Here is a 7,883-nt window from a genome sequence, read left to right as displayed (position 1 = left end):
CTCATGATCTGCTCGCCTCGGCCTTCCAAAGTGCCGGGATTACAGGCATGAGCCACTGTGCCCGGCCTACTTTGCTTATATTTTAATGATCTATAAATATTAGGCAGTGAAGTCATTAGAAATAAATTGCAGGTACTGAATGTAGCATTAAACACGTGTACGGACACTGAAAGGAATGCACCAGAGGTAGAAATCCTGAGAGATGCTGAGTGTTTCTTAAAAGGAACTATAGACATTGGTTATTTTCTTAGCTAAAAATGCCTAAAGTGGAAGGCAAACAATGTATTCCTTCATCTTGTATGTTTCCCAAGCACTACTATGTTCCTGTTACTCTTATGCACTTCAAATTGTGGCAGTCAACAAGACAGACAAGGCCACATGCATTATAATGGGGCTGAATAATGGACAGGAGACTTAGGAAAAATACCAGCAAGAAATGTTTTATTACAATCCTAAAATATTTTTTGAATCCCCTAAGACTTTAAAAACAATTTTTTAGATGGGGTCTTACCCTGTCACCCAGGCTGGAGTGCAGTGATGCAATCATAGCTCACTGAAGCCTCAAACACCGGGGCTCCAGCGAGCCTCCCTTCTCAGCCTCCTGAGCTGCTGGAATTACAATAGGCATGAGCCACTACACCCAGCTGAATCCCTTAGTCTTTAGCGCTCCTTCAGTCTTCTGTAAATTTCATCTCTTCTTACAAACTTATCTTTCACTTTTACATAAATGACTCCTAAATCTCCAGCTAGCCCTAAAATCCCAGGGTTCAGTCCTGTCTTTCCACCTGCCTGCTGGATGTTCCTACTGGGATGCTCCACTGATACCTCAAATTCAATATGGCTTTAAACAGTCTCACTTTCCCCTGGGGAAAAAAAAATGAGTTTACCTTTTTGTCTCTTTTTTCACTACAATTACATTCCAAGCCATGAGGCCTGAATCTCAAGTTGCTCTTTCCTTGACATTTCCTCCAGTCCCCACAGCGACACCCCCTTATTTCCTCCAGGCATCTGCTATGACCAGCTTGAGTCTTTCTATGACCATCCTTATAGGAAGGAGCAGCTCCTTCCTTCCTCATCCCAATACCTAACACTATAGCTTTATTTGTTCCCTCTCTACCAGATTATAGGTTACATAAGGGCAGGAATTTTGATTCTTGTTCATTGCTATATCCCTAGAAATGCTTAGAATGTGGAAAGCATTTGCATTCGTTGAATGAGTTAATTCAATGAATAGGTGATATAAAAGAAATCAACAGAGATGATGCAAGTGACTGGGTAGCTACCTTAGATTGGATAATCAAGGGAAGGTCTCTGTGGACATTTTTAAGCTAAAATCTGAATGACACAAAGGAACCAGTCATGAGTTAGCCAAAACCCCTCAAGAGAGAATGAGTTTGCCATATTTGAGGGACAGAAAGGAGTGTAGCTGAAGCCTAGAGAAGGGCTGCATCAGGGCTATTCTAACCACCCTATTTAAAATAGAATCTGTATCTCATCCTAACACTGGCACTCCTGGTTCCCCTTACTTTGCTTTATGTTTTTCTGTGTCACTTATCACTTTCTACCATATTTTTTTTTTTGAGGCGGAGTCTCGCTCTGTCGCCCGGACTGGAGTGCAGTGGCCAGATCTCAGCTCACTGCAAGCTCCGCCTCCCAGTTTTACGCCATTCTCCTGCCTCAGCCTCCCGAGTAGCTGGGACTACAGGCGCCTGCCACCTCGCCCAGCTAGTTTTTTGGGAGGCTGAGACGGGCGGATCACGAGGTCAGGAGATCGAGACCATCCTGGCTAAAACGGTGAAACCCCGTCTCTACTAAAAATACCTTCTACCATATTAACTTATTTATTATATGTGTCATTTATGTCCCATCTCTCTGCTAGAAAATAATCTCCATGGGGGGGGGGAATTCTTGTCTGTTCACTGATATACCCCAAATGCCTAAAAAGCGCTTAGCACATAGGAGACCCATAATATGTATTTAACAATACATTTGACGAGGTCAGAGAGGAGGTGGGGGCAAGATCACATTGGAAAATTTAGGAAGCCATTGGAAAGTTTTGGTTTTCTTCCCCTAACAGCTTTATTGAGATATAATTCACATAGGATAAAATTCACACTTCTAAAGTGTACAACTGACTTTTAATCTAGTCAGAGTTATACAACCATCACCATTAATTCCAGGACATTTTATCACCCCATCGACACCCAATACCCATAAGCAGTCGCTCCCTATCCCTTCCTTCCCCCAGCTACTGGCATCTACTGATTTACTTTCTGTCTCTGTAGAGTTGCCTGTTCTGGACACTTGATGTAAATGAAATCATACAATATGCGGTTGTGATTGGCTTCCTTCAGTTAACATGATGTTTTCAAGATTCATCCATAATAATCCATTGTCTGGCTATTCCACATTTTATTCATCAGTTGACGGGCATTTGAGTGTTTTCCACTTTTTGGTTATTATTAACAATGCTACTGTAAACATTTGTGTATAATCTTGTGAGGACATGTTTTCATTTCTCTTGGATATATACCTAGGAGTATATATCTAGACTATTTTTCGAAGTGACTATACCATTCGGTAATCCAACCAGCAATGTATGAGAGTTTCAATTCTCCACATCCTTGGCAACATTTGATTTTGTTTCTCCTTTTTATTTTCGTCATCCCAGTGGGTGTAAAGTGGAGTCTCATTGTGGTTTTGATTTGCATCCCCTAATGATTAATGATGCAGAACACCTTTTCATGTGCTTATTGGCCATTTGTTATGTGATCTCTGCAGAAATGTCCATTCAAATACTTTTCCTGTATTTTTTAATTGGGTTGTTATTTATTGCAGAGTTGAAAGGGCTTTATTTATTCTGTATACAAATTCCTTATCAGGTTTATGATTTGCAAATGTTTTCTCTCATTCTGTGGTTTGTCATTTCACTTTCTTGATGGTGTCCTTTGAGGCACAAAAATTTTTAATTTTGATGGAGTTCATCTTATTTGATTTTTCTTTTCATCCTTGTGTTTTTGGTGTTATCTTTGATGTCACATCTAGGAAACCACTGCCTAACCCAAGTGTATCAGTCCGTTCCCACACTGCTATAAAGAACTACCCGAGGCTGGGTAATTTATAAAGAAAAGAGGGTTAGACCAGATGCAGTGGCTCACGCCTATAAAAATCCCAGCACTTTGGGAGGCTAAGGTAGGCGGATCACCTGATGTCAGGAGTTCAAGACCAGCCTCGCCAACATGGTGAAACCCCAACTCTACTAAAAATACAAAAATTAGCCAGGCACAGTGGTGGGCACATGTAATCCCAGCTACTCAGGAGGCTGAGGCAGGAGAATCACTGGAACCCAGGAAGCAGAGGCTGCAGTGAGCCAAGATCGTGCCACTGCATACCAGCCTGGGCAAGAGAGAGAGACTCCATCTCAAAAAAGAAACAAAAGAGGTTTAATTGACTCACAGTTCCACAGGCTGTATAGGAAGCATGGCTGAAAGGCCTCAAGTAACTTACAATCATGGCAGAAGGTGAATGGGAAGCAGGCATAATCTTTACATGGTGGAGCAGGAGAGACAGAGTGAATGGGGAGATGCTCTACACTTTCAAACAACCAGATTTTATGAGAACTCTGTCACGAGAACAGCAAAGGGGAAGTCTGCCCCGACGATTCAATCACCTCCCATCAGGCCCTTCCTTCAACACTGGGAATCACAATTTGGCATGAGAGAGGTGGGGACATAGAGCCAAACCATATCACCAAGGTCTGGTTTTCTTCTGAGTTTTTTTTTTTTTTTTTGAGACGGAGTCTCGCGCTGTCACCCAGGCTGGAGTGCTGTGGCCAGATCTCAGCTCACTGCAAGCTCCGCCTCCCGGGTTCACGCCATTCTCCTGCCTCAGCCTCCCGAGTAGCTGGGACTACAGGCGCCGCCACCTCGCCCGGCTAGTTTTTTGTAGTTTTTAGTAGAGACGGGGTTTCACCGTGTTAGTCAGAATGGTCTCGATCTCCTGACCTCGTGATCCGCCCGTCTCGGCCTCCCAAAGTGCTAGGATTACAGGCTTGAGCCACCGCGCCTGGCCTCTTCTGAGTTTTATATTTTTAGTTCTTATACTTAGGTTCACATTTTTTTTTTTTTTTTTTTTTTTTTTTGAGACAGAGTCTGTAGCCCAGACTGGAGTGCAGTGGCGCAACCTTGGCTCACTGCAACCTCCATCTCCCAGGTTCAAGCCATTCTCTCACCTCAGCCTCCCAAGTAGCTGGGACTACAGGCATGCTGTACCACACCTGGCTAACTTTTGTATTTTTAGTAGAGACAGGGTTTCACCATGTTGGCCAGGCTAGTCTAGAACTCCTGACCTCAGATTATCTGCCCACCTCGGCCTCCCAAACTGCTGGGATTACAGGTGTGGACCACTATGCCTGGCCCATAATTCAATTTTAATTACTTTTTTGTTTATGACTGGAGGTAGGGAATCCAACATCAAGTTTTGCAAGTGGATATCCAGTTTTCCCAGCACTGTTTGTTGAAAATTTTAGAGTATTCTTTCTCCATTAAATTGTTTTGGTTTTCTTTTTGAAATCAATTGACCACAAATATAATAGTATATTTTTGGACTCTCAGTTCTATTCCAATGATCCTTATGTATATCCTTATGCCAGTACCACACTGTTTTGATTACTATAGCTTTGTACTAAGTTTTGAAATCAGAAAGTGTAAGTCCTCACACTTTTCAAGTTTATTTTCTCTTCTCTATTTTCCCTTACATTTCCGTATGAATCTCACAGTGAGTATTAGTTCATCAATTTCTGCAGAAAAGCCAGCTGCAATTTTGATAGGGATTGTGTTGAGTCTGTAGATGAATTTGGGGAATATGGCCATCTTAACAACATTAAGTTTCCTGATCCATGAACATAGGGGTCACGATTCTCCTTATTCCCTTTTTTTACCTAGCTTCTTGTTTGCCTCAACTGGTGTCAATCCATCAGGCAGCTATGATGTTAAACAATTGCTGCTGATTGTTTTCTACAACACTGTGGAGATGGGGCTGTTTGCACTAAATAAGTGCTAAATCAAAGACAACCTTTAGAAAGAGGCTTTTCCAGAGAGCTGCCAAGCAGGAAAAACAGTGATCGTTTTCTGGGGATGTTTTTTGGGGGAGAGCTCCAATTTCCCCATTCCCACCCCCACCCCACCCAGTGGCTACTAGGCTGCTATTTTTCACAGCAACTGTAATTATGAGGTTGCTGATTTTCAAAACTACTTAGAACCTGCTGGAGAAGAGAGTGGGAACAGGGCAAGTTGAAATGCTACAAAACTCATGTTTTTACTGAGATTCAGCCATTTTTCTTGAATAAACAATCCTTGTATTGTTGCAAGCCTTTGGTTCACTTCCAGAGTTCTGAAAAAGCTTATTTTGATAATTTTTGCTAATGTTTTTGTTACTATTATGAAAGAGGTTCCTAGTTCACTATTCTGGACGTGCTTCTCCCTGTTGGAAAGTTGTTGTTGTTTCTCAAATAACAACTGTATCATGATATAATTCACATATCATATGATTGACTATTTCAAGTGTATAATTCAATGGTTTTAGTATATTCACAGAGCTAAGCAACCGTAACCACAATCAATTTTAGAGCATCTTCCTCACTTTCAAAAGAAACCCATATCAAGCTAGGTGCAGTGACTCACACCTGTAATCCCAGCACTTTGGGAGGGGTCTAATTATCCAAAAGTGGATAATCCATCCACTTTTGGGTGGATTATCTGAGGTCAGAAGTTCGAGACCAGCCTGATCAACATGGAGAACTCCCATCTCTACTAAAAATACAAAATTAGCTGGGCATGGTGGCACATGCCTGTAGTCCCAGCTACTCGGGAGGCTGAGACAGGAGAATCACTTGAACCTGGGAGGTGGAGGTTGAGGTGAGCTGAGATGGCGCCATTGCACCCTAGCCTGGGCAAAGAGAGCAAAACTCTGTCTCGAAAAAAAAAAAAGGAAGAAACCCATACCTATTAGCAGTCATTCATCCTTTCTATCCCCAATGCTCACAAACACCCTGCCCACCCTACCTTAAGCAACCACGAACCTACTTTCTTTATTTAAAGATTTGCCTACTCTCCTCATTGGGGAGTTTTAAGCTAGGAAGTGACATGCTGGTGACAACCCTTTTAAAAACAATATTCTGGCTGCTATATGGAGAATAAATTGTAGGAGTACAAGAGTAAACACAGAGAGAGAAATTAGGAAGCTCTTGTAGTGAGAAATGATAGTGTCTTAGACTAGGGCGGTGAATGCGAATATATATAGAGAGAAATGGACATAAATTTTGTTTCAGGCAGGAAGGTGAACCTCCAATTTGTCTTACCACTGAAAATACACCCCCAAAATGTGGAATGCATTTATTTTTCAATCTCCTTAAAAGCATAACTGAGTTTATGAGTGTATAGAACCTACAGAGGCCAAATATTAAGTGAATGCAGGCACTTCAGAAGACAATCCAGTGCTGAAGCTGAGGGTGTCTGCTGAATCCTAAAAACTTTGAGCTGCCTGGGAACAGAAAATAAAGTCAAGGGCCTACATACCATGGGCGGTATGGCTGAAGACCTTTGCATAAAGCAGAGACCAAAGAGCTATACTATCCTCAGTGTAAGAGTGAACAAGAAATAAGCTTGCCCTAAAGAACACAGGAAGAAAATTTATTGCCTGTCTCCACTTCGGCATTGGGTGGCAGGGGAAAAATTGTCCACTATCACCTGAGTTTTCAGTCTTAATTCATACTGCTTGTATGGTCAAATTGACCTCAACTTGAGATCTTCATTAAAAAATCTGTCGGCAACTGGCAGAATCATCACCATCCTTTCTGGCAGCCCTTGACCACAACCAAGGTCTCAAAGAATTCACACAAAATTCAAGGGACCAGACTTCATGATAAAATCACAAAAACACAAGAAAATATATCATGAATAAGAACCAGCAGCAGCAATGAATAGTGAAATCAGTCCTGCAAATATTTCAGGTTTGGGAATTATTAGACAAAATATAAACAAGTATGCTTTGTGTTTTGTTTTGTTTGGGCCACTATAACCAAATACTATAAACTAAACCAGATGGCTTATAAACAACAGAAATTTTTATTTCTTACAGTTCTGAAGACTAAAAAGTCCAAGATCAAGGTGCCAACAGATTCAGTATCTGTGAAGGCCAGCTCTCTGGTTCAACAGATAGTGCCTTCTTGGCCGGGCAAGGTGGCTCACGTCTGTAATCCTAGCACTTCGGGAGGCCCAGTTGGGTGGATTGCTTGAACCCAGCACCTCAAGACCGGCCTGGGCAACATGGCAAAGCCCTGTCTCTACAAAAAATACAAAACGTAGCTGAACTTGGTGGCTTGTGCCTGTAGTCCCAGCCATTTGGGAAGCTGGGGGGAAAGGATTCCTTAAGCCTGGGAGGTCAAGGCTGCAGTAAGCTGAGATGGCACCACTGTACTCCAGTCTGGACGACAGACACAGAGCAAGACCTTGTCTCAAAAAAAAAAAACACAACAGATAGTGCCTTCTTGCTGTGTCCTCACATGGTAGAAGGGACAAACTCCTTTGGGCCTCTTTTGTAAAGGCACCAATCTCACTGACAAGGGCTCAGCCCTCATGACCAAACTACCTCTCAAATGCTGTATTTTAATAGTATCACTTTGGGGTTTAGGATTTCAACACATGAATTTGGGGAAGACATAACATTCAGACCATAGCCATTCATATATTTAAAGAAATTTTAAAAGTGGAAAACTTGGGCAAGGAACAGTAGAAAAAAAAACCAAAAAAACTACCAGACTTAAAAAGTAACCAGTAGAAACTTCTAGAATTGAAATATATAATTGAAATGGAAATTTTAACTTT

Source organism: Trachypithecus francoisi, unplaced genomic scaffold (assembly GCF_009764315.1).
Source record: "Trachypithecus francoisi isolate TF-2019V2 unplaced genomic scaffold, Tfra_2.0 Lachesis_group2, whole genome shotgun sequence".
Lineage (NCBI taxonomy): Eukaryota > Metazoa > Chordata > Mammalia > Primates > Cercopithecidae > Trachypithecus > Trachypithecus francoisi.
This window is presented reverse-complemented; position numbering follows the sequence as displayed.